At 48.2% G+C, this 27,329-nt stretch overlaps 1 protein-coding gene across 1 annotated transcript in view; it reads left to right on the forward strand.

Annotated features, from left to right (window-relative positions):
- Positions 1–15,223: 15,223 nt before the first annotated feature.
- The window catches only part of DCAF4 (DDB1 and CUL4 associated factor 4), a 33,100-nt gene continuing 20,994 nt past the window's right edge, over positions 15,224–27,329 (forward strand). The window contains exon 1 of the mRNA XM_008272110.4: positions 15,224–15,385. The gene's annotated coding sequence lies outside the window, so the exon portion shown is untranslated. The remainder of the gene's footprint in view (positions 15,386–27,329) is intronic.

The raw sequence follows: 27,329 nt of genomic DNA on the forward strand, positions 1-27,329 counted from the left end.
AATTGTATCCTCCCCAAATTCAAGGAAGCCCTAACCCTCAGCACCTCAGAACATGACTGATTTTGGAGAAAGGGCCTTTAAAGTGGTGATAAAGTTAGAAAGTCATGAGGCTGGGCCCTGATCCATTTGGACTGAGGTCCCTACAATAAGGGGAGATTTGGGCACACAGATACCGAGGATGCTCAAGCATAAAGGAGAGGCCACCCACAGGCCGAGGAGAGATGCCTTGGAAGAAAATAAACCTGCCAACACCTTAATCTAGGACTTCTGGCCTCCCAAGCTATGAGAAACTAAATTGCTGTGGTTTAAATCCAGCAGTCAGTGGTATTCAGTTATGCCAGTCCTAGCAAACTAATGATTCATCCAGCCAGAAGCAATCTCACCTAAAACCAGCACCTGCAAGTGTTTTGTGATAGTCCAGTCTGCCATAAGCAAGTTCTGAGAAGCACCTACCTTTATGTCAATCTCATATTATATCTAAAGTCAGGATTTCCTTCCAGCCAGCTGGCTGTGCACAGTCTCAGCGTGTTTGCAAAGGCTGGTTTGGTTTTGTAGATAAGGGCCAATGCATCTCATCATAACATACTTCCATGCATGGTGTACTGTGATGGACCCTATCCATTCTGATGATGTCCCGGATGGCTCAGCCAATCTCCTGTGCCTACAATGTGTATTTACTGGACACCAGAGAGTGCAGACTCTGCCAAGGAAACCAGCTCAGAGCTTGGCCTGCTCCTTAATAGAGCACTGCTCAAATTGCTACCCCCTCCGGAGAGGCGCTTTAAACTGCACCACCATCCTACCTTCACACATCTCAGAAGCCTGAAAGATGATTCTAAATCATAGACTCCCAAACCCTTTATCTCACCCATTTTTATTCCTCTTGGAATTTATGTCCTGACTTCATGGGCCTAAGAATGATTGCTCCAGCTGCCCGTGTTGCACGATCTGCTGGAGGGCTGGGAGCCCCAGCTGTGCTTTCCCTGCCTCCGACACCTCCCCTGGCAATAAGCAGAACTCTACCAGGGCTTCCCTAATGACTCCTGCAGCACTGGGCAACACCACAGCTCATTAACAGCGGCGCTAGCACCACGGGGCTAGTGGGAACAAATGTTGATTTGGTTCAGAAAATGAGCCCACACCAGCATTAGACACTGTCCACAGCTGTGCAGTGAGAAGAGGCCATTTACAGACCGACAAGCACATTTTGCTGAAGTCTCTGCTGTGAGACGAGGTGGTTAACGTTTCTGCAGCAGCAGCGCACCGAGGTTCAATCTTAGCCTTGTCTGAAGGCGCTGCCTCTTCAGGGGAAAAGCAGAGAAATCACACCCATGCCTCAGAATGGCAAAGCAGATACCTAGAAAATGTCCCACTGCAATTCTCTTCTCCCCTCTCAGCTTTCTCTCAAGGGGCTCAGCTGAGCTGCTGGGATTCTGCCTGTGCCTACGGAAGAAGGTTACTGTGCAGCTGTTGGGTTCAAGCTCACTGAGTTTTCAAGAGCTTGCTATGTGTCAGGCAGTGTTCTAGGAACTTCGTATGATCCAAATGTCTTTAATCCTCACCTTGAGGTGGATACCTTACTGTCCTTATTGTTCAGATGGGGAAACTGAAGTTCAGAAAGGTTAAGATGCCTGTGTAGAACTCCAAATAAAACCTGGGTTCACTCACCTGATGCACAGCAAGCCAATCACTGACACCAGCATAGTGAAAGAAAGTGGTTGTTGATTTTGCAAAGAGCACAGTAAGGGGTATGGGCAGCTGTCACTCAATTCCTGGACTCTGGGACTGGCAATGTGGCACAGCAGCTTAAAGCCATGCCTACAGCACCAGCATACCATAAGGGTGCCAGTTCAAACCCCAACTGTTCCACTTCCCATCCAGCTCCCTGCTAATGTGCATGGCTGCAGAGGATGGCCCACGTCCTTGGGAGCCTGTACCTGTGTGGGAAAACTGGAAGAAGCTCCTGGCTCCTGGCTTCAGCTTTGCCCAGCCCAGTCACTGCAGCCATCTGGGGAGTGAACAAGCGGATGGAAGATCTCTCTCTCTCTCTCTAACTCTGCCTTTCAAATAAGTAAATAAATATTTTAAAAAATAATTCCAGAACTCCCCAATGGATTAAGTGAATCTTATAGCGAGGTTGAGTAGTGTGTAGTGAGCTCATGTTTGAGTGTCTGGTTAGTCCACAGTGCTCATGGCCTTCCTTTGATTGGTCAGAGATGGGACAGCCTGTTCACTCTTCTGAGACACTTGTGATGGCAAAGTGGGCTCTGGTCTACCTGTGATGCACAGGCACACAATTATTACTTTGATCATGCCCTGAGGTTCCTATGAAGTATCTCAAGATGAAGTCTAGCATTAGGATATTAACTACAGAGGCCACGTATCATTCCTTTAACACACTGAGTTAATCTTTAGGAAGGAGTTGACATTCCATCATCACAGTGGAGACAGAGGAAATGCAAGCTAAGGGATGCAGACTGGGATCTGACAGAGTCTACATCCAAGGCATTAGAGATAGGGGCTCAGTTGTATGCCCAAGATCCCACAACTAAAGTGTGATGGAACAGGAATTGGAGCACAGGTCAACTGGCTCCACAGCCCAGTCTTAACCCCTAGGTTATGTTGCTGGTGATGGTTAACAATAATAAGCCACATCTATAAAGTATCTTCCTTCCAATACACAAAACACTTCCAAAGACATGACCTCATCCAGCCATAGTGTATTAATCGTCTCATCTGGAAAGATGGGATTACAGTGCCTCAAATCACCTCCTTCGTTGCCTAACAGGAGACAGAACAAACAAGGAAGAAATTAATTTTGTGAAAGCACTGGTACTGACTCACATGACAGATTGTGGGGGGAGTTAGGGACATGATTTGGGGCTGAAGAGGTTCCTGATCCTCTGTGATCGCAGAAAATGACAAAGACTGTTCCAGGTTCTGAATGCTCTTTCCTGGGCCAGCAACAACAATTCTCATAAGATATTTTAAAAGCCTCTCCAGGCACAACCACATACCAGTTTCTTGATGAACTCGTTCAGCTTCACATCCTTCTGTGGTTTCCTAAGGCTAAACTGACACGGATTCCCCCAGTCCCTTCCTCGAGTCCCCTAAAGGCAAGCCTGCTATCAGTGTTAAACAGAAATTCAAATGCAGAAGAAACCAGGGAAGCAGTGAAATTTGGAACAGCGACACACCTCAGTTTCTTCCCCCAGCTCTTATTCTGCAGGATTTTCTTCCCCTTCTCTCTCGATCTATAGTGTTTCATGTTTATAAGGCTGTTGACACTGATAAAGTCAGTCAGAAACAATGTGCATCCTATATTCTTCTATCTTGCTCAGAGTGGCAGCCACAGTGAGGAACCTTCCTGGGAGCCCCTCCTCATTCTCTAATCTAATCCACCCCTGGAAGACCCCAGGCAAAGGGGGCAAAAAGCTTTCTTTAATTATTTGGAGACTACTCCATTGGAAACACCATTCTTGGCCCCAATAACTACAATGGCCCCAATGATTCCTAATGACCTAAACCCCTTCAGTGAAGAAATACACAACCATGAAGCCTGCTAGCTGAAGCACACTGCTATACCATAAAGAAGCCACAAGGACATTATTTGAATAATCTAGATCCTGGGGAGGTAGAGTTACAGAAACATGCACATCACTCCTTCTAATGCACAACTTAAGACATTTGGCCATCAGGATGGGCAGGGCGAAAACATTTTCTACTGGGTAAAGAGATTCTGCATTGAGATCCAGGAAAACAAACCTAAGTAATACTTTCCTTGTTAATATACTATATAATGACTTGAAAAATTGTTCATGATAAATTTTTTAAAGCAAAACAATTTCCTCACAAAGTCTCTTACTGAAAAACAATCCAACTTAGATGGTTCAAGAGACTTTAATGTATTTTGGAGCCAGAGCACCTGAGAGAGAGCGAGAGAGAGCGAGCGAGCGCCCCTGTATGCCAGCTGACTCCCAGATATGTTCGCAGTTGCCGGGGTGGGCCAGGACCAAAGCCAGGATCTGGGAACCCAATTCAGGTTTCCCATGAGGGTGGCAGAATCCCAACTACCTGAGCCACCACCTTCTGCCTCACAGAGTCTATATCAGCAGGAAGCTGGAAAAGGAGCCAGAGCCAGAGCTGGGCCAGGAATGAATCCGGATGTGGGATACATGCATCTTAACCAGCAGCTTAACCACTAGGCCAATCTGCCCCAGTTCAAGAGACTTTAACAAAGGAATTATTAACAGAGGTATAACAAAGGCAAAAAGAAAGCAACAAGGCCACGGGAGCACCTAAAGGTGAACAGAAATGGGAAGTTATTACTCTAAGGAAAAGAGTGCAGATTGGTGCTTCCTCAAAAGGGGCACCGACAGCCCTCTGCTGTGGCCCAGGAGTGCAGTGGAGGATGGCCCAAGTGCTTGGGCCCTGCACCCCATGGGAGACCAAGATAAGTACCTGGCTCCTGCCATCGGATCAGCACGGTGCGCGGGCCGTGGCGGCCATTGGAGGGTGAACCAACGGCAAAGGAAGACCTTTCTCTCTGTCTCTGTCTCTGTCTCTCTCACTGTCCACTCTGCCTGTCAAAAAAAAGGGAGGGGGGCACCTAATGTACGAAATAGGGGGCATAGAACAGAGAGGAGACAGAATACAAACTTGCAGCCAGACCGAATTTATTCAGAGAAAATAAACTCACAGAGGTCAACCAACTGCCATCACACTCACATACGGAACTCAGACCCCAGCAGGCTGGGCCTTTTCATATCTTAGGTGGCCTGCGGGGAGTGGGGGGCAGTAGGCTTCTCCATACTGCTCTTTCAAGTTTGGCTTCCAAACCTGGGGAAGAATGTGGGGGAGGGGTAAAGACAATAGGGCATAGACCAACTGAGATTCAGGGGCAAGGGATAAATTCCATTTTTTTTTTTATTTTGGGATAAATTCCAATTTTATCTCTCTTAGGCAATGGGCTAGAATGGCTGAGGTTTATGTCTTTGTTCCATCAATTACCAGGAGGCTTGATGGAACAAGGGGAGGAAATGGAATTTCTGGAGCCTATAGTAGGAATTAATGCCAAAAAACACATCCCAAACCTGGGATGGAACAAGCAAAACCCTCATTTCTCTCTCCTCCCACCCACTTGTCTACCAACAGTGCCTCGGGCTGGTTGAAGACAACCAGCAGGCTGGCAGCAGAGGAACAAAAGTAATGCATTTCTTAGATACACAAAGTAGTCTGGGATGGGGGAGAGAGGCACAAAGAGAATAATCAACATACTACCCAACCTGGAAGTGGCCCTGCAGTCACTTCTAACCACATCATCCTGCTTCTTTGCTGCACTTCTCAGCATCTGATGTTTAATTTTTTTCTCTTTGACCCTGCTCCCCATCATTAGAATGTAAGCTCCTTGAAAGCAAGAAATTTGTCAGTCTTGTTTGTTATATATTAATGTTAGCCGTCGCAAAACACACCGAACACCACCGGAGTAAGGGAAAGGGTTTATTGGGGAACACCCAGCAGACCAGAGTGAAGGGGCAGTGAAGGGAAAGAGAGAGAAAGAGAGTATAAGAGAGAAACAGAGAGGAGAAGAGCTAGCAAGGAGAGAAGAGAGAGAAGAGAGCAGAGGGGAACCAAGAGAGAAGAGTCAAGAGACCAGAGGAGGCTAGAGAGAGGAACCAAGAGAGCACCTGTTTAGGAACAGGCCCTTTTAAAACTTTGCCCGAGGGCGGGCAGGGAAGCAGGAGCAGCAAATCCCATTAGGATGGGGATGGAGCCTGGCTCAGGTAGCTGGGCCACGAGGCCACCTGGCTAAAACTGCGCCAGTTTCCTAACATTGTTAAAAACTGTATCCCACAGATGACTCATGAAGGGGCTGGAGATGTGGCATAGCAGGTAAAGCTGCTGCCTGCGACACTGGCATCCCACATGGAAATGGTTCATGTCCTGGCTGCTCCACTTTGGATCCAGCTTCCTGCTAATGCATGGAAAACAGTAGAAGACGGCCCAATTGTTTGGGCACCTGTACCCACGTGGGAGACCTTGAAGAAGGTCCTGTCTCCTGGCTTTGGCCTTCCCAGCCCTGGCTGTTGCAGCCATCTGTGGAGTGAACCGCAGTTGAGGAAGATCTCTCTCCCTCTCTCTGTAACTCTGACTTTCAAAATAAATAAGTACATTTTTTAAAAACAAGAAAAGACTGACGAAGGCATCCTCATGAATGGAGGGTGTACGACCCAGCACAAGTTTTCAGAGTCTTTGTGGTGAGAAGAGCATCTGCACTGGGGAGGGTGGGGTGGGAGCAGAAACAAGAGATGGCTACACACAAAGGTGAAGTAGGCAGGCATACGGGTTAAAATCCATTAGGTCAGTGAGCTGGAAGATCACGCCTTCGCCACGCCCCTGTGTGACCTCATTCCCCTACCTGGCCACACCTGGGTGCCCACCAGCCAATCAGGTTAATTAACCACTCCCCTTTGGAAGTGGGTTAACCGCCAGGGACACGGTGTGTGGCCCTTCTCTTCTGTTTCCTGGCCTCTTCCAGGAAGGGGCTGGCTGTAGGCTTCCTGGCCTAGATGCTCCTCCAGGTGGCTGGTTCCTGGCGCTCAGTATGAACCCAGATTTACCCCTCTGTCTTAGATAAAGCTCTCACTCTTCTATGCGTCTTTCTCACTAAATAAAGGCTTAAAATGTACTATACTGCCTCGTTTATCTGTGCCGGTATTTAGAATTCTTCTCTAAATATTAGGCAAGGACCCTCTCGGGCTTATTAATATTGGGGATTTATTAATAAGCATATGTTGATATTGTATGGCACCCCAAATTCTGGTAGCACCCCAGATAGCATTTCTGGGGAACTTTAAGGGGCCACATTTTGATATAGATTTTAGGGCGTCATTTCCAATATCAAGGGGACTGACCAAATAAGTAAATAAACATAATGAGAATTTCAAATATGGAAAGTGAGAAAACTAAAATTAGCTTTCTAATAATGGAGTGGAATTGGAGGGTTTGGTGTGAATTCATGGTTTCCAAGATGGACAGATGGTAGGTAGATAGATAGTTAGATACAGATATACAATTAAATACAGCTCTATCACTTCTTGGTCTTTTGGCTAAGATCAAGTGTAGTACAACTAAATAGAGCTATAAATATGTGTGTGTTGTATGTGGGAGCATGTATGTATCCCCAAGTGTAAACACTGAGAGGGCTGTGCAACAGGGACACCCTAAAAGCAATAAGCACTCTTAGCACTCAGATCTTGGCTTCTAAATACCAATCTCCATTAAATGGGACTACAATTCCTTAAAGACAGACTCATCCCAAGGCTATGACAGGGAAAGTACAAGACAAGCCTGGAATGTCTTTTATCACACAAGGAAATACTCAAGAAATGGCAGGGACATGATCAAAGAACACAGAAGCCAGTGTGGGAGAGTAAAACACCCCACCCCAAATATTTTTCTTTGGCATATTTCAAATTGGTTATTCAGAGAAACTGGATTCTGTAGTCACAGGAATGCCTCTGAAAAGCAGTCCTTTTATAAGAGACTGAGGTCTGTCTGTATTAGGAAACAGCACTTGCAGACAGACAATCCTACCAGATACCCCCTAGGAGAGCTCTTCCACAGGAAGGAGAGACTGCAGCTCCGACACCTGACCCAGGCAGAAGCCACAGGTGGCCAGTACCTGGAACACTTCATCTGCATAACAAAATAACCCTCACTTGCTGTGTACCCCCTTCCCTCAACCTTGCCTGGACTGTGTCTCCGCCTGGACTGTGCCCCAGAAGTCCAAGGCTCTATCCCTCCAAGTTCCATGTAAGAATCAGCCATTCCTTGAGTCTTATACTCCTATGCTTTGGCATATAATAAAACACACACATTCTTTATGTTGATATCTGCCTATTGTCAGTTTATTTCATATACTAACATTATCAACGCTTTAAAGGGAAAGGAGTAAATTTGAAATCTCCCTAGACCAATTTGAAGGGGCTCCTACTGGCCAAATTCAGACTACTTGAGCATCAAAACAAACACTGATAGTAATGCATTTAACTCAAAGAATAACCAGGAACCATGCCCACAAATAAATAAAAGAGAAGTAGATGCTTAGCCTGGCAGTTTAAGACACCTACATACCATGCCAAAGTGCCTGCATTTGATTGCTGGCTCCAGTACTTGAATGCAGCTTCCTGCTAATGCAAAAACATGGAGGCAGCAGAGATGGCTCAAGTAAATGGGTTCCTGCCACTCCCTTGGGAGACCTGGATTGAGTTCCTGGTTCCTACTTCAACTTAAGTCCCAGCCCAGCCCCAACTGTTAGGGACATTGGTACAGTGAAGCAACAATGGGAGCATGTTTCTCTCTCTTTCTTTCACTCCCTCCCTCCCTCTCTCCCTCTTAAATAAATTAATAAATACAGTCTGATGCAGAATAGAGTGTTTGTACAGCCTCACAAATACTTCTAAGATTACAAAAATAAAATAAAAAGAGTAACATTATACTGTAGTTGAGACCTTAACATTGAGAGAGCTAGAAGAAGGGTATCGGGGACCTCTCTGAACTTTTTTTTTTAAAGATTTATTTATTTATTTGAAAGTAACAGTTACACAGAGAGAGGAGAGGCAGAGAGAGAGGTCTTCCATCCAATGGTTCACTCCCCAATTGGCCAAAATGCCAGAGCTGCGCCAATCCGAAGCCAGGAGCCAGGAGCTTCTTCTGAGTCTCCCACACAGGTGTAAGGGCCCAAGGACTTGGGCCATCTTCTATTTTCCCAGGCCACAGCAGAGAGCTGGATGGGAAGAGGAGCAGCCGGGACTAGAACCGCACCCATATGGGATGCCAGCGCTTCAGGCCAGGGCATTAACCTACTGCACCACAGCGCCAGCCCCTTCTGAACTATTTTCGCAACTTTCTGTGAACCTATCTTTCAAACATCAAAATTTTTTAAAATATGAAGAAGAGTAACTTCACATTGGAGAAGCCTAACCAAACAATATCACCATAATCAAGAAGTCAAATTAATATGTGATTTGTTTAAACCAACATATAAATTTTTTATTTACTTACTTGAAATGTATGCATAGTTTTTTCACAGTACACATTTTAAAGTCCCCCATGCTCATGATTTCAAGGTTATTTTTGTGAATTTGTTTTGATTTCAAAGATTTTTTTGCATCAAAACATATTTTCTTTTTATAAAGATTTATTTATTTAGTGAAAATCAGAGTTACACAGAGAGGGAGAGGGAAAAGGAGAGAAAGACATATCTTCTATCTGTTGGGTCACTCCCCATATGGCTATAACAGCCAGGGCTGGGCCAGGCTGAAGCCTGGAGATTCTTCCAGGTCTCCCACATGGGTGACAGGGGCTCAAGCACTTTTGCTGCTTTACCTAGGTCATTAGCAGGGAGCTGGATTGGAAGTGCAGCAACCGGGACACAAATCAGTGCCCATACGGGATGCCTGTATTGCAGGTGGTGACTTTACCCATTATTTTTTATTTTTATTTATTTATTTTTTTGACAAGCAGAGTGGACAGTGAAATAGAGAGACAGAGAGAAAGGTTTTCCTTTTCCGTTGGTTCAACCCCCAATGGCTGCTGCAGCCGGCGCACTGCGCTGATCCAAAGCCAGGAGCCAGGTGCTTCTCCTGGTCTCCCATGGGGTGCAGGGCCCAAGCACTTGGGCCATCCTCCACTGCCTTCCCGGGCCACAGCAGAGAGCTGGAATGGAAGAGGAGCACCCGGGACAGAATCCGGCGCCCCGACCGGGACTAGAACCCGGGGTGCTGCGCTGCCGGTGGAGGATTAGCCTATTGAGTCACGTTGCCGATCCTTTACCCATTATTTCCCTACACCAATCCCTAAATTTATCTTTTAATTCCATTTTCCATGAACTTTTTGAAGCATCCTCCTGTGGCATAGTGGCCTAAGTCTCCACCTGTGGCACCAGCATCCCATATGGGAGCCGGTTGGAGTCCTAGTTGCTTCTCTTCCAATCCAGTTCTCTGCTATGGCCTGGGAGAACAGTAGAGGATGGCCCAAGTGCTTGGACCCCTGTACCCACATGGGAAACCTAGAGGAAACTCCTGGCTCCTGGCTTCAGCCAGACTAAGCTCTGGCCATTGCAACCATTTGAAGAGTGAACCAGTAGATGGAAGATGTTTTTCTCCATCTCTCCCTCTATCTATAACCTGTAACTCTACCTGTCAAGTAAATAAATAAATCTTAAAAAAGAATATGGGAAGCTGGTTCTGTGGCATAGCGGGTAAAGCTGCCACCTGCTGTGCTGTCATCCCATATAGACACCAGTTCAAGATCCAGCTGCTCCACTTCTGATCCAGCTCTCTGCTATAGCCTGGGAAAGCAATAAAAATTGGCCCAAGTCCTTGGGCCCCTGAACCTACATGGGAGACCTGGAAGAAGTTCCTGGCTCCTGGCTTCGGATGGACACAGCTCCAGCAGTTGTGGCCAATTGGGGAGTGAACCAGCGGATGGAAGATCTTTCTTTCTCCGTTTCTCCTTCTCTCTGTGAATAACTGTGACTTTCAAATAAATAAATAAATCTTTAAAAAAATATATGGGAGTGGAGTTAGATTAATCTCCCTGTGCCTTCTCCACTCCCCGAGAGACCCAGGGTGAGGGAGACTGGACCCAAATTGGATCTCTTAACCCTCAGTGTAGCTGTGGCCTCCTTCTTGCACTGCAGCAGTGTTTACGGTCATTTCCATTCCCTGTCACCTGCAGAAGCCCATGTGCCAGTGGCTTCACTGCGTCTCTCTCTCAGCCACCATCTAAGTTATGAGCCCATCTGTTTGCTTTTTTTTTTTTTAACTAGTCTTCTAATGTACCTTAAGATGGCTTTACAAACTTTCAATATTATAAATCACGCTCCCTGCCACAGCCAGGTGTGGGGAAAAAACTGAGGATTCCAGAGAGCTGGGGTTTTGTTCCAGTTAAGCACTAACTTCTGCACCCTCAAGGTTATTTTTATCTTGGTTACCTCAATTTGTAAAATAAAGGGGCTGGGCTGGCCGGCACCAAAGATCACTAGGCTAATCCTCCGCCTTGTGGCGCCGGCACACCGGGTTCTAGTCCCGGTCGAGGTGCCGGATTCTGTCCCGGTTGCCCCTCTTCCAGGCCAGCTCTCTGCTGTGGCCTGGGAGTGCAGTGGAGGATGGCCCAAGTGCTTGGGCCCTGCACCCGAATGGGAGACCAGGATAAATACCTGGCTCCTGCCATTGCATTGGCGAGGTGCGCCGGCCGCAGCACGCCGGTCGCGGTGCGGTCACGCCATTGGAGGGTGAACCAACGGCAAAGGAAGACCTTTCTCTCTGTCTTTCTCTCTCACTGTCCACTCTGCCTGTCAAAAAAAATAAAAATAAAAATAAATTATAAAGGAAAAGAGTGGAAGAAATAGAAAAGACAGTAAAAGACAAATTGGATTAAAAGTTGAGACATGAAGATGTTCCTAGTATTTTCATTTGCATTTGCTTGTTTGGCTCAAGCATCTACTGAAAAGGAAAATGTGACTTGGCTCGAAATAAAGTGAAACTTGCATACTCTTAAAAAAAAAAAAAACCTAGGCTCCATGTGCCTACTCACTTTGATAGAAGCAAATACAACTTAAAGATATGTTCCTAGCAGTGCTAATTCACAGGCATGTGCATTTTGAACTTCAGATAAATATTGCCAAACTAACTCCCCTTCCATGATTGTATGACAGCCTTACTATTAACTACCTCATTAGATTGGTACAAACACTGGATTGTGACTGACTATGAAAAAGGATATGTCAGGGGCTGGTGCTATGGCATAGCAGGTAAAACCACCACCCGCAGTGCCAGCACCCAACGTGGGCACCAGATTGAGTCACGGCTGCTCCATTTCTAATACAGCTCTCTTCTATGGCTTGGGAAAGCAGTGGAAGATGGCCCAAGTCCTTGGGCCCCTGCACCCTCATGGGAGACCCAGAAGAAGCTCTTGGCTCCTGGCTTCTGATCAGTGCAGCTCTGGTGGTTGCAGCCAACTGGGGAGTGAACCAGCAGATGGAAGACCTCTCTGTCTCTCTCTGTCTCTCCTTCTCTTTCTGTGTAACTCTGACTTTCAAACAAATTAATAAATCTTTTTTTTTAAGGATATGTCAGAAGAATTTTGAAATATATTCTTAGATTGGTGAAGTAGAATATCATTTCATATTCACTTCCTTTTCTGTATTTTCTTATAGTTACTGCTCATTTTATCTACTGAGTTTATTTGTAGGAGCACTTTATACACTAGGATAATTAGCCTTTTTCCTGTGATGTGAGTTGCAAGTATTTTATATCTAATATGCATTTTTCTTTCAACTCTATATATGATAGCATTTGCCTTGAGACCACAAACTCTTCTCTGCCCACTCAATTGCTACGTGACCATGCAACAGTCACTTAACCTCTGTCACTCAATTTATCAAATTATTAATGATACTACTAGCATCTACCTCAGAGAGTTGTAACTAAAAGAATAAATCTAGGAGAAGGTCTTAGGAAATACCTAATACATGGACTAGCAAAGTACAAGGGGATGTCAAAAAGTTCATGAAAATTAAGTTTTATGAAAAAACTATGCATGGATTTCAAGTTTTTTGCTCCAAAACAAACTAATTTTAAGTTCACTTTCCACCAATATTTTGAGGTACCCTCATTTTTTTTTTTTTTTGCATAGTCAAATTTCGCATTCATTTAGATTCCACCTCAACCAAAAAGAAATCATCTGACCTGGCTTCCAATTCTGGAGATCAAATGGAAAACAAGTCACTGTTTTCATTTTCGATGGTAACACACACCACATGCTCACAAGAGCGGCTGCTCAACCAATGGGAGCTGTAGAGCAAGCGCCAGGTGAGGGGTTCTCATAGCCTCTGCTCCTCGCAGCAACCTTCTTGGCAGGTGTCGTAGCCTCTTCTTACCTGGGAGGATGGCCCAAGGTCAAGCTTCTTCTGCCCATTGCAAAAGGTCTTTGATGTTCTGTTTGATGCTGTTACAGGTCCCCGGGGGACATCCGTTGCCTGCACCACTGTTCCCTTACTAGATATTCACGAGTTGGCTGACTGGCTGGCTGGCTGTTTGCTTTTTTTTATTTTTTATTTTTTTTTTAAAGACAGGCAGAGTGGATAGTGAGAGAGAGAGAGAGAGAGAGAGAGAGAGAGAGAAAGGTCTTCCTTTGCCGTTGGTTCACCCTCCAATGGCCGCCACGGTTGGCGCGCTGCGGCCGGCGCACCACGCTGATCCGAAGCCAGGAGCCAGGTGCTTCTCCTGGTCTCCCATGGGGTGCAGGGCCCAAGCACTTGGGCCGTCCTCCACTGCACTCCCAGGCCACAGCAGAGAGCTGGCCTGGAAGAGGGGCAACCGGGACAGAATCCAGCGCCCCGACCGGGACTAGAACCCGGTGTGCCGGCACAGCAAGGCAGAGGATTAGCCTATTGAGCCGTGGCATCGGCCTGTTTGCCATTTATTCACTGAGCAAGCACCAAGCCAACCCCTCCCCATTGCCTTCAGCGACCTCAGCTCTCCAGCATGGACCCCTGTCTGCCTCTCCCAAAAGAGCTCAAATCCTGCAGATTCTCCCTCACATCGCTCCCTTCCAGGCCGGCTGCCACCGTCCTGGCTCAGCTCTGATGGGCATTCAGAAGCCTGGTAACTGCCTTCTGCAGCCCCCTCTCCAATCTTCCGGATGGAGCTTGCCCAGGTCATTTCCTCCTGAGTACAGGGCTGGTGCTTCAGAGCCTCCCACTGCCACTGTGCCTGGGCCTTGGAGGCCTTGCATTATCAAGCCCCAACCTCACTTGCCAGGGTTGCTGCCAAGACTCCCCTCCCTAGCAGCCAAAATGACTCCTCACGGGGGCCTGCAGCCATACTGTGCATCCAGCCCAGAACTCTCTCCGCCTTCCCTTCCAGGGTGCCCAAGCCTCCTGAAGCTGCGCTGTATGTTGACTTCACTCTATACCCTCGTTTCCCTCACCATCAGCCAGTTCCACTCCACACTCTGCCCTTGTTGGTCAACTCCCTAAGAGGCAAAATCCTACACACAAGTACCATCAGCAAACCCGCAGCCTGGTTCTCACGGGTCCAGCCACCCACAGAGTTCTGGGTTAAGGGAGCACATGGCGCTCCCACCGAGCCTGGCCTATTTGAACCCAGCTCTCCTCACAAAACCGCCGCATCCAGCCAGGTGCCTATCACAGGCTTCCCTGTTCCTCTGAGAGCATTGCATGGCTGACAACCGATCCTGAGAAGTAGGACAGCACCCATGGATCATTCTGGAAATACTGGCTATGTGAACAAACTTCGAGTTAGATCAACGTCTCTGTCTCAACAGAAGAAATTAAGGCAGAGCGAAGGGAATAGACTCCCTTTCTGGGTCACTCAGAAAGTAGGAAATAGAACTGTGGTGCGGTAGGTTAAGCCTCCACCTGGACTGCCAGCATTCCATATGGGATGGGCAGCAGTTCGAGTCCCGGCTGCTCCACTTCCAATCCATCCAGCTCTCTGCTATGGCCTGGGAAAGCAGCTGAAGAGATCCAAGTGCTTGGGTGGCTGCACCCTCAATGAGGGAGACCAGGAAGAAGCCCTGGCTCCTGGCTTTGGATCTGCCCAGCTCCGGCCACTGCAGCCATTTGTGGAGTGAACCAGCGGATGGAGGACCTTTCCCTCTGACCCTCCCTCTCAAATAAAAATAAATAATTCTTTAAAAAAAGCAGGACTAGCCCTAGAACTGCCAGCCCAGGGCATGCTCCTCTGCACCTCCTCAGCCACCTCGGCCCCTGACGAGAAGTCACCACCGGTTCACCAACTGTTCCTTGCTCCCTCCCTCACCTCAGAGCCCCCGCAGTCCTTTCCCCACAACACAATTTTTTTCTCCTCCTCAAATCTTGGTGTGGGGGCTTAAATGGTAGCTCCGAGAAGCAAGAGGGCTTCTCCCGGGTCAGACCAGTAGGTCAGCGGCACCGCAACACGGCTTCCACCGCTTCGAAGAAGCTCGCCTCGCCAGCCCGCAGCTCCCAGGGCGGCGCCCAGCCCCGCCCCGAAGCACGCCGGGCCCCGCCCCCCAGCTAGCCCAGTCCCCGCCCACAACCGCGCCGAGCCGGGACAGGCCGGGCCCGGGCGGAGCCGAAACCGCACTGCCCGCCCTCTCCGTAAGAACGCCCCCTATGGACGTCCACAGACAGACACCGCAGCCAATGAGAAGGAAAGGGCGGCCGCCGTAGCCCAATCGGCTGCAACAACACAAAGCCCGGCGCACCTAAAACACTGACGCCACGCCGAGGCCTTTCCGGGTTTTTCCACGCTTCGCCCCTACTCCTGAGAACCAGGGCCTGCGGGGGAGCCGGAAGGGACCTTCCAAACAGGTAAAGCCTTGCAGGCCGGGTGGCCTGTGGCCTGGGCCGAAGGGCGTCTGCCGCTTCCGCGGCGCAGCTCGGGGTGGCACTGGGCGTCAGGGGGAAGGCCAGGGAAAGGGGCGGAGAGGAGTGAGCACGTGGACCGCTGACCGCTTCCCGGCGGGGCCCCGAGCTCGGCGTTCTTGGGGGGCGTGGATCCCGGGGGGCCTTGTCCGGCCGGGGCCGCAGCGGTAAGCACGGTGGGGAGGGCGCCGAGTGTCCCCGCTCCGTGTCTGACCGGAAGCAACCTTCCCCAATCGCTGCTGTTGAAAGGCCCCGCCCAGCACCTGGCCGGAGCTGAAGTGCGAACCCGCCGGGGGCTTTGCCCTATCAAAATTCACATCGTGGTCGCCTTTTCCCGAAGAGTGGACACCGCGGCCAGCAGACCCTGAGCGCCTGCGAAGCGCCCGGCGCCGTGCCGGCTGGTTGGCGGACGTTCACTAAGTTTGCCGAACGCCGGCTCTGCGGTATCTATGGCGAGGTGGTCACTTCGCCAGGGTAACCTGCACCAGGTCCACCTCACGCTGAGCGAGGAAGCCAGCTGCCACGAAACGCCCCGCACCCGGGCGGTCCGCAAACCTCGTCCCGGGCAGCCAGCTGTGCACCCAGCAGACTAGGAACCGGCTGGGGCAGCTGCCCGCAGGAGACGCAATTCCAACCCCAACCTCCGGCTTTAACGTAACAATGGGGATTTTAATTGAGGCGGGATCCCTGTTCTGTCGTCTGTGCATCTGTAAAGAGGGTTAAAAATAAATAACTCGGGGGTTGAGCTGCTGCTCCACTTGAGATCCAGCTTCTTGCTCCTGGGCTTGGGACGCGGGGTGGACTTCCTGGCTCCTGGCAGTTCGCGGAGTAAAACAGTAAATCAGATCTGTGTGTCTGTTAAATCTGTGAAAGTAAACTCCAGTGGGCATTTGACCAAAGACTGGCGCCAGAATATAAAATTCCGAGCGCCAGCAGAAACCTTTGGTTCGCCTTTTCCGTAGACCGAACCCCGGCGCATGTGCGCGGCCCTCGGCCAGGGCTGCGAGCGGCCATTTTGCGCTGGGCGCCGCAAACACGTGGCGTCGGCATTTCGCAGCCTTGTCCCCGGTTCGCGGGTACTGAGGCGGTTTCTGACTCTCAGTATTGTAGTGTGCGGTAGTTGGCATCTTTCTTTCAGGAACAATCCACATACCATAAAATTGGCCATTTTAATGAGTACAATTGTGGAGCCGGCGCCGTGGCTCAATAGGCTAATCCTCCACCTTGCGGCGCCGGCACACCGGGTTCTAGTCCCGGTCGGGGCGCCGGATTCTGTCCCGGTTGCCCCTCTTCCAGGCCAGCTCTCTGCTGTGGCCAGGGAGTGCAGTGGAGGATGGCCCAGGTGCTTGGGCCCTGCACCCCATGGGAGACCAGGAGAAGCACCTGGCTCCTGCCATCGGATCAGCGTGGTGCGCCGGCTGCAGCGGCGGCCATTGGAGGGTGAACCAACGGCAAGGGAAGACCTGTCTCTCTCTCTCACTGTCCACTCTGCCTATCAAAAAATTAAAAAAAAAAAAAAAAAAGTACAATTGTGCAGGTTTTTTTTTTTTTTAATATTATTTATTTACTTGAAACAGAGGGCCAGAGACGCAGAGAGCATCCATCTGGTGGTTCACTCCCCAAATGGCTGCAACAGCCAGGGCTGGGCCAGACCAAAGCCAGCAGCCGAGCACCCCATCCGGGCCTCCCATGCAGGTGACTGGAGCACTTGGGCTATGGCTGCCTTCCCAGGTGCATTAGCAGGGAGTTGGGTCTCAAGGAGAGAAGCTGTAACTTGGACCACTGTGTGTGCCAAGTGGCAGCTTAACCCGCTGTGCCACCACGCTGACCCCCACTCAGTGGGTGTTTTAAAAGTATATTTAGAGATGGGGCCAGCACTGTGGCATAGCAGGAAAAGCCAGCACCTCCAGTGCTGGCGTTCCATATGGGTGCCAGTTCAAGTCGCGGCTGCTCTTCCGATCCAGCTCTCTGCTATGGCCTGGGAAAGCAGTAGAAGATGGCCCAAGTTCTTAGGCCCCTACACTGCATGGGAGACCCGGAAGAAGCTCCTGGCTCCTGGCTTTAGTGCCCAGCTCTGGCCATCCCCACAAGGGATGCCAGTGCTGCAGGCTGGGGCTTTAACCCACTTCACCATAGTGCGGCCCCCTCCTTTTATTATGAGTTTGAAAGGCAGAGAGACAGCTCTTCCATCCAATGGCTTACTCCCCAAGGGCCCACGGTAGCGAGGTTGAAGTGGAAATCCTGAACCCAGTCCAGGTCACTGACGTGGGTGCAGGAACCCGAGGACTGGAACCTGCTGCCTCTCAGGGAGTGCTTTGGGAGGAAGCTGAATCAGAAGTGGAGCTGGGACTCAAGTCCAGGCACACCAGTAATGAACGCAGGCATCTTAACTGTTGCACCCAACAGCCCACCCCATAATGTGGATCTCAAAAATTTTTATGCCAAAATAATATATCTTTTTTTTTTTTTTTGACAGGTTGAGTTATACAGTGAGAGAGAGACAGAGAGAAAGGTCTTCATTTTCCGTTGGTTCACCCCCCAAATGACCACTACAGTTGACATGCTGTGCCTATCTGAAGCCAGGAGCCAGGTGCTTCCTGATCTCCCATGGGGTGCAGGGCCCAAGCACTTGGGCCATCCTCCACTGCACTCCCGGGCCACAGCAGAGAGCTGGACTGGAAGAGGGGCAACCGGGACTGGAACCCGGCACCCATATGGGATGCGGCATCACAGGCAGAGGATTAACTAAGTGAGCCACAGTGCCGGCCCCTAATGTATCTTTTAATTCCATTTTCCACAAGTGTGCCTACCAAACACACACACAGACACACAGAAGATGATGAGAAGATTTAGAAATTCTCAGAAGCACTCTACCCACCACATAACTTATTTTTAAAATATTGAAGGAGTGCTTTCAAAATTGCCTTTTCAGAGATTGCTGTCAGCTAAATGTGTACCTGGAATAGGACAAGTATCTACCTGTCCAAGAACCATGAGTAAGCAGAAAATGGTAATGCTACAGAAGAGTTAGACTGGAGCTGTGCATACCGGGTTAAGCCTCCACCTGTGGCCATGTGAGTGCTGGGTCAAGTCCTGGTGCTGTACTTGCTATCCAGCTCCCTGCTAATGGCCCGGGAAAGCAGTAGAGGGTGGCCCCAAGTGCTGGGGTCTTGCACCTACATGGGAAGAAGCTCCTGGCTTTGGATCCGCCCAGCTCTGACCGTTGCAGCCATTTGGAGAGTGAACTAATAGATGGAAGACCTCAAATAAATAAATCTTTTTAAAAGAATGAAGTTTATATTTCATTTTTTTAACTTTAAATTTCTTAAATGTACTTTCCTTAGTTTCCATTTTTATCTTAAAATGAGTCAACCGATTACATTATTGTAAAACTTTAATAGGGACTTGCTATGTTGAATCACAAAATGTTACTGAAAATGGAAAAATAATTAAATGTATGCTGACCCAAAATGAATACCTAAAAAATATTACACATCCAGTCATTTCAACACCCTACCTAGTGATATGCAGTCTTTTTGTGTAAATTCCCTTTTTTCCTCTGGTTTATGAATTTCAGAGTATTTTCACAGTAATATACTGTGCCTAGTTGGTAGTACATGTGAAAACCAAAAGATCTAACAGTTCCTTGCCAGAAAAGAAGCCTTTGTAGTGTTCTGATTAAATACAAATTCTGTTCCATGAAGCATTAAAGAAAAAGGACCAGTTTTCTTTTTTACTTTCATTGAAACATGAAGTTTCGTATTTGATCTGTAAATTTTTAAAGATTTATTTTATTTATTTGAAAGAGTTACAGAGAGAGGTAGAGACAGAGAGAGAGGTCTTCCATCTGCTGGTTCACTCCCGAGATGGCCGCAATGGCTGGAGCTGCGCCAATCCAAAGCCAGGAGCCAGGAGCTTCTTCCAGGTCTCCCACGTGGGTGCAGCGGCCCAAGGACTTTCCCAGGCCATAGCACAGCTGGAAGAGCTGGATCTGAAGAGGAGCAGCTGGGACTAGAACTGATGCGCTTATGGGATGCCAGGGCTTTAACCTACTATGCTCGCACCTGTAAATTGATCTTTAAACAGGATTGACACAAACATGTCAGTGGTTTCTAAACATGCATAAATCATGCATTTTGGTCTTAAAGTCACATCCAGAAAAGCTACTGTCATCCTAGAGTGTTGTGTTATTGTTTGTGGTACTCCAGCTTCTCGAAAGCTCGTACTTTGGTGGAGTGTTTCCAAAGAAAACAAGCAAACTCAGAGTGGGGACAAAGCCCAGAACGCTGTGGCACAGAGCTCTTCAACCCTGGGGTCAGAGCTCTGGGGGATAGGGAGAAAAGGAAAGAAACAGGCACACATTAATATGACTCACGGGGTTGGCACTGTGGTGTAGTAGGTTAAGCCACCAGCTGTGGCACTGAAGTCCCGTTGGACACCAGTTCTAGTCCCAACTACTCCTCTTCCAGTTTAGCTCTCTGCTAGAATTCTTGCCTGGGAAAGCAGTGGAAGATGGACCAAGTGCTTCTGCCCCTGCACCCAAGTGGCAGAAGAAGCTCCTGGCTCATGGCTTCAGATCAGCCCAGCTCTGGCCATTGCAACTATTTGGGGGAGTGAACCAACAGAAGGAAGACCTTTCTCTCTGTCTCCCTTCGCCTTTCTTCCTCCCCCCTTCCCCGTAACTCTGCCTCTCAAATAAATAAATGGATCTTTAAAAAGGGGTGGGGGGCAGCTCCATGGCAGTAGGTTAATCCTCTGCCTGCGGCGCCAGCATCCCATATAGGCGCCGGTTCTAGCCCCAGCTGCTCCTCTTCCAATCCAGCTCTCTGCTGTGGCCTGGGAAAGCAGTAGAAGATGGCCCAAGTCCTTGGGCCCCTGCACCCACGTGCGAGACCTGGAAGAAGCTCCTGCTTCCTGGCTTCGGATCAGCGCAGCTCTAGCCGTTGTGGCCAATTGGGGAGTGAGCCAGTGGATGGAAGATCTCTCTCTCTCTCTCTGCCTCTCCTTCTCTCTCTGTGTAACTCTGACTTTCAAATAAATAAATCTTTTTTTAAAAAAGAGGAGAAGCTCCTGGCTCCTAATTTCCATCAGCTCAGCTCCAGCCATTGCAGCCATTTGGGGAGTGAGCCAGAAGATGGAAGACCTCTCTTTTCTCTCTCTCTCTCTCTTTCAAATAAATAAAATCTTTAAAAAAAAAAAAATGTACTAAGCTAAGACTTGGTGAGAGTGTACAGTCACTCTGATTACAGAAAATAGAAAACAGTTTAATCAGGGCCGGCGCCGCGGCTCAATAGGCTAATCCTCCGCTTTGCGGCGCCAGCACACCAGGTTCTAGTCCCTGTCGGGCACCGGATTCTGTCCTGGTTGCCCCTCTTCCAGGCCAACTCTCTGCTGTGGCCAGGGAGTGCAGTGGAGGATGGCCCAAGTGCTTGGGCCCTGCACCCCATGGGAGACCAGGAGAAGCACCTGGCTCCCGGCTTCGGATCAGCGCGGTGCGCAGGCTGCAGCACGCCGGCTATTGGAGGGTGAACCAATGGTAAATGAAGACCTTTCTCTCTCTCTCTCTCTCTCTCCCTGTCCACTCTGCCTGTAAAAATAAATAAATAAATAAATAAATAAATAAGAAAACAGTTTAATCAGATCTTTTGTCAACTCATTAGAGATAATTGGTAAACAATTTGTAACGGACTTCCAAGAAAGATTTAAAAACAAAAAGTTTTTTTTTTTTTGACAGGCAGAATTAGACAGTGAGAGAGACAGAAAAGTCTTCCTTTTCTGTTGGTCTACCCCTACAATGGCCACTGCGGCTGGCGCGCTGCAGCTGGTGCACCGCGTTGATCCAAAGCCAGGAGCCAGGTGCTTCCTCCTGGTCTCCCATGGGGTGCAGAGCCCAAGGACTTGGGCCATCCTTCACTGCACTCCCGGGCCACAGCAGAGAGCTGGACTGGAAGAGGAACACCTGGGACAGAATCCGGTGGGTGCCCTGACCGGGACTAGAACCCGGTGTGCCGGCGCCACAGGCGGAGGATTAGCCCATTGAGTCCCGGCGCCAGCCAAAACAAAAACTTTTTTATCAATTAAAAGTCATCCTGATTCTGATTCTCCATTTTCATCCCCCTACACTACCTCCAAACCCTGAAAGTCATCTCTCTATCTCTCTGGATTTGCCGCTTCTGGAGGTTTCACATACATGAATCATGCAATATTGTGGCCTTTTAGGTCTGGCTGCTTTCACTTGCCATCATAATTTCAGGGTCCATCCACATTGTATAGCATGTATTAATGTTTAGTTTCATTTTATTTGGTGGATAATATTCTCTTGTATGAATGTTCCATGTCTATTCATCAGTTTATGAAAATTTGGATTATTTCTACTTTTTTGGCTATTGTCCAGATTTTTGTATGGTCATATGTTTTTATTTCTCCTGAGAATATACCTACAAGAGGATTTGCTAGATCATATGTGACTCTGTGTTTGACCTGTAAGGAACTGCCAACCTGTTTTCCAAAGTGGCTCTGACATTTTACATTCTTAGGAGCAGTGTGTCAGGGTTCTGATTTCTCCATATCCTCACCAACATTTGTTTTAATCTCTACTTTTTTATTATAGCATTCCTAGTTGAAACAAAGTCCTATCTGTGGGCTTGAGTTGTGTGTGAATGATGTTGACCGTCTTTTCATGGGCTGATTGGCTTTTTCTTTATTTTAAAATTTACTTATCTTGGGGCCAGGTTGCGGCTAACAGGTAAAGCTGCTGTGCTGGCATCTGGACCCGAGTACTTGAACCCTCACCTGCTACCTCCCACAGTCTGCATTAGCAGGAAACTGCAGTTGGGAGGAGAGCCTGCTCTCTGATGTGGACGTGCACATCCCAAGAAGTATCTTAACTGCTGCACCGAACACCCACCACTTTTGGTGGTTTTTTATTTGGGTTGTATTTCTCTTACAGAGTTATAAATTCTTTTTACTGTATACTGGATCCTTAAGCATTATGCTTTATAAAGCTTTTCTCCCATCCTATGTGTTGTATTTATACTATTTTTTTTTTTTTTAAGATTTACATTATTTATTTGAAAGGCAGAGTTAATGGAGAGAGAGATCTTCCATCTGCTGGTTCACTCCCCAAACAACCAGAATGACCAGGGCTGGGCCAGGCCAAAACCAGGAGCCAGCAGTTTCCTCCTGGTCTCCCACATGGGTGCAGGGGCCCAAGCACCTGGGCAGTCCTCTGCTGCTTTCCCAGGCACATTAACAGGGAACTGAATTGTTCTTGTATTATTTTTCAAGATTGTCTCCTGCCTTTGCAAAAGGAGTTTTAGGATCTTTAAAAGGGGGCTGTTTTAGGGTAGTCATTCCTAGTGATTAAGACACACGTCCCATTCTGTATCCCACATCGGAGCTTCTGGCTTTTGATTCATAGTTACAGATTCTGATTCCAGCTTCCTTCCCTGGAGGGCAGTGGTTATGACTCAGGTGACTGGGTCCTTCCACATACTTGGGAGACCTGGATTAAGTTCCCAGCTCTCAGCTTTGACCAGGCCCAGTCTCAGCTCTTGTGGGCATTTGAGGATTGAACCAATGGATGGGACCTGTGTCTCTACTTCTCAAATTAAAAAATAATTAAAAAAAAAATAAAAACAAAAAGGTGTTGGACTTTGGATAAGAATAGCACTGGGGCAGGCGCTGTGGCGCAGTGGGTTAAAGCCCTGGCCTGAAGTGCTGGCATCCCATATGGGCGCCGGTTTGAGAACCGGCTGCTCCACTTTCTGTCTAGCTTTCTGCTATGGCCTGGGAAAGCAGTAGAAGATGGTCCAAGTCCTTGGGCCCCTCAACCACGTGGGAGACTGGGAAGAAGCTCCTGGCTTCGGATCGGCGCAGCTCCGGCCGTTGTGGCCATTTGGGGAGTGAACCAACGGATGGAAGACCTCTCTCTCTCTCTCTCTCTAACTCTGACTTTCAAATAAATAAATAAATATTTTTAAAAAAAAGGAATTGCATTAAGTCTGTAATTTCTTTCAGCAGTTTTCAGTACAAGTCATGCATTTACTTTGCTAACTGTTCCTGAGTACTGTATTCTTGATGCTATTGTAAATTTAAGTTGTCTTAAACTTCATTTTCAGGTTGTTTATTGATACTGTTTATAAATACAATTTTTACTTATTGATCTAGTATTCTGCAACCCACTGAACTTGTTAGCTTCAGTAGTTTGTTTTTGGAGTTTGTTGGGTAGTTTTGTTTGTTGTTTCGGTATGGATTCTTCAGGATGTTTCATATATAAGATCATGTTATCCACAAATAGGGACAGTTTACTTTGCTGTTTGCTTTGTCTTACCTAAGTGCCCTGACTAGAACATCCTGTATAATATTGAATAAAAGTGGTTAGGGCCAATATCTTTGTCTTATTCCTGATCTTTTTAATTTTTAAAAAATTTATTTTCATTTATTTGAAAAGCCAAGAGACAGTCACAGAGATTTCTCATTCATTGGTTCACTCCCCACATACCTACAACAGCTGGGGCTAGGCCAGGCCAAAGCCAGGTCCCAAGGAACTGTCTTGGTCTCCGAGGTGGTAGCAGGAACGAGGCACCTGAGCCATCACCTACTGCGTCCCAGGCTGTGCATCGGCTAGAAGCTGAGTTGGAAGCAGACGCACTACTCAAACTCAGACGCTCGGAAATGGGGTGCTGGGTTTTAACTGCTGCGCCAAGAGCCCGCCGCCCTTTTCCCCATTTTCAGGGGAAAGCTTTCAGTCTTTCACCACTAGGCAGAAGTAATGTTAGATGTGGATTTTTAATGTCTGCCATTTATTGGGTTGAGGAAGTTCCCTTATTCCTAGTTTGTAGCGTGTTTTTATCATGAAATCCTGTTGAATGTTGTCCCGGGCTTTTTTTTTTTTTTTTTTTTTTTTTTTTGACAGGCAGAGTTGTTAGAGAGACAGAGAGAAAGCTCTTCCTTCCGTCGGTTCACCCCCCAAATGGCTGCTACAGCTGGCGCGCTGTGCCGATCCGAAGCCAGGAGCCAGGTGCCTTCTCCTGGTCTCCCATGTGCGGGTGCAGGGCCCAAGCACTTGGGCCATCCTCCGCTGCCTTCCCGGGCCACAGCAGAGAGCTGGACTGGAAGAGGAGCAACTGGGACAGAACAGGCACCCCAACTGGGACTAGAACCCAGAGTGCCGGCACCGCAGGCAGAGGATTAGCCTAGTGAGCCACGGCGCTGGCCCAGGGCTTTTTCTGTATCAAGATAATTGTGAGATTTTCCCCCATCTGTTATTAATGCCATTGTACACTGGCATTTTACATGGTTGATTTGGCATTGTAGTACATTGATTTTCCTAATACTGCACCAACCTGATATTCCTGAATAAATCCCTTTTGGCCATGGTGTATAGTCCTTTTTTTGTTGTACTCCTGGATTTGGCTTACAGCATTTTGTTGAGGATTTGTGTGTTTATATTTGTAAGGAGGGGCCAGTGTCATGGTGCACCAGGCTGAGCTGCCACTTGCGTTGCTAGTATCCCATTTAGGAATGCCGTTCAAGTCCGGGCTACTACACTTCCAATCCAGCTTCCTGCTAATGTGCCTGGGAACAACCGATGGCTCAAGTACTTGAGTCCCTGCAGTCATATGGGAGACTCGCAACAGCCAGGGCTGGACCAGGCCAAAACCAGGAGCCAGGAACATTTTCCAGGTCTCTCATGTCGGTAGCAGGGGCCAGACACTTGGCCATCTTCTGGTGCTTTTCTCAGACCATTAGCAGGGAGTTGGATTGGAAATGAGGCAACTGGGACATGAACCAGAGCCATATGTATTGCCAGCATCGCAGGTGCTTTACCCACCACACCCCAACTCTGGCCTCTGAGAAATTATTCTTTATGCCTTCAGGTACTCAGAAGATTCTCTGAAAGGCAAAGACAAGCTCAGCACATCTGGTTTTGATGTCTGTGCCCTGCTGGGTGTAGCATTTTAGCCGGCAAGTTGCTGTGGGCTTCTCTGCCTTGCGCTGTTTGGGGCTGGGTAGTTGTGTGGAGACTGTCCTGCACATCGTAGGCTGCTCAGCGGCATCCCCGGCAGCTCCTCGCCACCAGCTGCCGTAGCAGCCCACCCCACCCCCTTGAGTTAGGACAGAAACGTTTCCAGACATAGTCATATGTCTCAGTGCCACAGTTGTCCTTGCTTAGGAAGCATTGTTCCTACTAGCTGTGATGTGTGCTGGATTTCATATTGTTGGATAAAATTGTCTGGCTTTTAATTTGAATTCTCACTGTGTTTGGCTTTGGAACCACATTGTCTCAATCTGTGTCAACAACTGCTAATGACTTTCAAATCTGTGTCTCTAGCCTGGGTTCCTCTGAATTCCCAGACCCTTACTTCTGACTTGGCCTCCTGAAATTGATTTGTTCAAAATCATACTTATTTATCCTCTCTCTCCAAACTGCTCTTTCTCCTTTATTCTTGTTCTTCCAGTACCTGACACTAACAATTATTTATCCATTCTCAGCCCCTCTTTCTACCTCTCCCATGAAGTTCACTTCCTAAATGTTCCCAAGTTCAAGCAAATACATACTGTGCGTTTTATATATATATATATATATGTATATATTTAGAAAGTGTTTATTAAATAAATACAAATTTCATAAGTATAGCTTTAGAGATATAGCGGTTCTTCCCCCTATACCTGCCCTTTCACCCCCACTCCTGTCCCACCTCCCACTCCCTCTCCGATCCCATTCTTAATGAAGCTTTGTCTTTAATTAACTTTATATACAGAAGACTAACTCTGTACTAAGTAAAGATATCTACAGTTTGCAGACACACAGACACACAAAGTATAAAGTACTGTTTGAAGACAAGTTTTACAGTTAATTCTCACAGTACCACTCACTAAGGACAGAGGTCTTACATGGGGAGCAAGTGCACAGTGACTCCCGTTGTTGATTTAGCAATTGACACTCTTATTTATGACGTCAGTGATCACCCGAGGCTCTTGACATGAGCTGCAAGGCTATGGAAGCCTTTTGAGTCCACAGACTCTGTCAGTATTTAGACAGGGCCATAAGCAAAGTGGAAGTTCTCTCCTCCCTTCAGAGAAAGGTACCTCCTTCTTTGATGGCCCCTTCTTTCCCCTGGGGTCTCACTCACAGAGATCCTTCAGTGCATTATGTATTAAGCTACTGTTTGTGAGTCTGGCATATCAGATCAGAGTGCCGGTTCAAATCCTGGTGCTCTGCTTCTTATTCCGCTTCCTGTGTATGTGCCTGGGAAGGCAGTAAGTGATGGCCCGGGCACTTGGGCCCCTTGCCACCCATGTGGGAGACCAGGATGGACTGTCTAGCTCCTGGCTTCAGCCTGGCCCAGCCACAGCTGTTATGGCCATTTGGAGAGTGAACCTGTAGATAGAAGAAATCAATACATTCTTAAAAAGTAAATTCAAGCCCTCTTTTTCCAGAACCCCTTCCATAGTGTGAGTGTGAGTGCAGCTCACCTGGGCTGCTACAGCACCCCTTACCTCTCACCTCTCACCTCGCATCGCCTGTGCTGTGTCCTGTCCAGGCAGGCCTAACCGTGCCACTGCCTCGCACCCACCGTCCTCATGATCCAGCCCTGCTGCCCGTCCAGCTCGCCCCTCCCCTCTACCTCAGGTTTTGACCATATCAAGCTGCCTGAGGCCCCGCCCCCAGCACCTTGCCTGACCACACTTCAGCCTCTCCCTCACCTCTGTGGCCTGTCCACCCAGAGCAGCCACTCCCTTTTGTCCTCTAATCCTGGAGAGGCCTGGGTCCTCACCTCACCCTGCACAGCAGGAAGTGGTCTATGCATCTGGCTCCCCTACTAAACAGGGCCACGAGTCTGGACACCACAGCATATTTACCCCTGCTTAGCCCAGTGGCCGA

This window comes from Oryctolagus cuniculus, chromosome 20 (assembly GCF_964237555.1).
Source record: "Oryctolagus cuniculus chromosome 20, mOryCun1.1, whole genome shotgun sequence".
Taxonomy (NCBI): Eukaryota; Metazoa; Chordata; class Mammalia; order Lagomorpha; family Leporidae; genus Oryctolagus; species Oryctolagus cuniculus.